The 2,932-nt window shown below is 39.7% G+C and overlaps 1 long non-coding RNA gene across 2 annotated transcripts; it reads left to right on the plus strand.

The window, feature by feature from the left end:
• Nucleotides 1–521: 521 nt before the first annotated feature.
• On the plus strand, nucleotides 522–2,635 carry LOC122081033. 2 transcript variants are annotated; one of them, XR_006140985.1, is made up of 3 exons: nucleotides 522–855; nucleotides 1,038–1,127; nucleotides 2,213–2,635. It is a non-coding gene; the product is annotated as an uncharacterized LOC122081033 (long non-coding RNA). The 2 variants fall into 2 exon arrangements; XR_006140986.1 differs by lacking the exon at nucleotides 2,213–2,635 and adding an exon at nucleotides 1,379–1,429.
• Nucleotides 2,636–2,932: the final 297 nt, after the last annotated feature.

The following is a 2,932-nucleotide window of genomic DNA, read 5'->3' on the forward strand; positions in this document are numbered from 1 at the left end:
TTTTTTGGTGGGGGTGGGGTGGGGTGGGGTGGTGTGGAGGGTTTTGTTAGTTTAGCTCAGACCCTGAAATAACTTTGGAAGTGGTTAATGAGAAAAGCTAGACCATTGGAATTTACAAAAGTATCTAAGATAATCTATAGTAGTTCTGATGACCACAACTTCTTTTAGTGCTAATCCCATTATAATGATCCTATCAAAATATCTAATTAGTGGAATAATCTTGAAGTGTTCCTCCATTTTGCTAGTTTCTTGACTGATTTTGAACTCTACTAACATTTTTTTTTTTGGCATTTTATAGTGCCATCCCCTGGAGAATGTCACAATTATAAGAACACCCCATCTGTTTCATCAAATTAGACTCAAATCCCTTACCAATGTTAAAGAATATATCTTATATACTGATGTGAGCAACTATATTTTACTTTAAATACTAAAATACATTTATTAAATATGAAGTACCTAAAATACCCTTGTAATAAATTACTATTTCTTTCACCCAAATCTATCACCATTCCAAGACCTAATTTACCTTACCACCGGCGATCGTTCAGAGTAGCGGCATCAACTACGGAAGACTGACTGTGGCGACGGACAAAGACAAACAGATGATCACTATTCTTTGATCATCTCTCTCTCTTTCTCTCTTCCTTGTTTGTTTTGTTGTATGCTAGTGAAACCAGCAACTATGGGGCCAAAAGAAACCCAGAATCGTGATCATAGGAATGGCAAGGGTAACAACTACTCATAAGCTTTATAGTACCACCGCTACAACAAAGCTATTCGAGCTCTGCGTTGTGGAAGGAGGAGATAGAATTGGTAGAAGAGCTATTCGAGCTCTTCCCCAAATCGAGACAGGTCTAGCTTCTTCTCTGAATCCTTCTTCCCTTCTTCTCAACCCTAATTCATCTTCTTCTTGTCAAGGGTTTGAATGTAAGATGCGTCGACAAAGCACTTTTGGTACTTCCCCTGTTTTGATGATGCCATGATTTCCATCAGTCCTGAAAAAAATATTTTATAAATCTCTCTTTGTGATGCAGGCTGCGAGTAGGAATTGCCCAGATCGAGAAGATGCACTGAGAACTATTGATCTTATGTATGATACGGCTCTGGCTTCCTCTGGCTTCACTGTGAGTATTCTATTATCATCCTACATTTAGTTTTTTCGTTGATTTTTCAAGGTGTAGCCGTAATATTCATCTTTTGAAGATGGGGGTTGAATCAGCCCGAAGCTGCCTCCCATTCTCCCAAGTGAATTTCTTTTAGGATATATTGTCAACACCAAAACCATCACTCCACCCTCACCTAATTGAATGTCAATCAGATAATGGCTCTGGTTATTTTATCCTTTTTTTCTAACTTCACCCATGTGTTGATGCAGTCGGAGAATCCAGCTCAGTTGGGTGGTAGGGTATATGATCAGGGTCATGTGTTTTAGTCAAAAGGGTAAAATCATTAATTTTAATCCTCACTAAACAGTAACTGATGGTAGGGGGTCTGAGTCTAATTTGGTGAAACAAATGGGGTGTTCTTATAATTGTGGCATTCTTCAAGGGGTAGCACGGTAAATTACCTTTTTTTTTTAATAGATCAAAACTTAGTGTCAAAATACTAAAGATTTCCTTTTTTCTCTCCATAAAAGAATATCAGTGTAAAGGTCTTGTAGAACCAGTGATGCAGGCCTCAATGCCTCTTATGAATGTTCATTCCATGATCACCATTGACTAGCTTTTGCAAAAAACCACAATCCAATCCAAAATGACCTTTCTTTTGGTCAGACAAGTATGCCCCTTTTTTGGAAATTATAGCCAAATCAAAATATCTCTGATTTACAACTAGATGAAATTTTCATAGGTGAAGTTGAACCAAGGATTTAGGATGATATCGGTATCGATATCGGTCTCTGTTGATATCGATCCAGATCTGAGGGGATCGGTCTATTTTACCCCTGATTTTTATAAAAAGTATCAATTTTTCCTCTTTTACCCCTAAAACGATCCGGATAACCAATCTAGATCAGGGATCAATCTCATCCAATACCGATCCAATATGACTGAACCCAAACTGATATTTAAAACCATGAGTTGAACTCACTAGTGTTCCAGGGCAAGTGGTTGGCACTTCTCTATTTTTTAGGGACTTGGTCAATGGATCAAGTGCCCTTGACGGCATTTAAATCACACAACTATTAATATCTTTCCTACTTTCATGGCAGGTTGTGGCCCTCTTGCCCCGTTCTGATCCCTTCGTGGGTCCCTTTATGAATCTAATGGGCCTGTTTAAAATAAAAAAATATATGAACTCACTAGCTAGAACATTTTGGTTTGAAAACATACCATAGCAGCTAAGAAACTGCTAGCAATGGAGGTCCAAATCTAGGCCAGGTAGTGAATGGATGGTTTCAGCAAAGGGCAACTGGAATACTACTAAACCGTCAATCTTAACCCAGCCCAAACTTTGTATGCACCTTATTCAAGGAAGACAGAAATAGAGGTATGCAGTTAGGCCAGGTTGGGTTCGGGTTGAACTTTGTAGTGCCCAGGGAAACCCTGCCCAGTCCAACGTGTGAAGAATGGGCCGGCACTCCAGCCCGACCAAGCCTAACCCAGTCAGGTTTGTATCAGGACAGGTCCATTTCAAAAGCCCAAGCTTATGGTGGGTTGGGCCCGAGTATTTCGCCTTCTTATGTTTACACATATATTTGAACATACTTTTTTCCTAAGCTCCGTTTAATTGCAAGAGAAATTTCTCAATAAAGTCTCAATGGCAATCATTTTTTGATTGGGGTATTTCAAGAACTACGACAAGAAGGAGGAATATCTGATTTGGAAGCAGTGGAGCTCGGCCGCCTGAGAGGGGGTGAGACGGTTGGAGAACCCAACGAGGACATGTAGTACGTGGGGATTTGCTGAATCGGTTTCCAATCGATTTCGTT

Source organism: Macadamia integrifolia, chromosome 6, assembly GCF_013358625.1.
Source record: "Macadamia integrifolia cultivar HAES 741 chromosome 6, SCU_Mint_v3, whole genome shotgun sequence".
NCBI classification, from domain to species: Eukaryota; Viridiplantae; Streptophyta; class Magnoliopsida; order Proteales; family Proteaceae; genus Macadamia; species Macadamia integrifolia.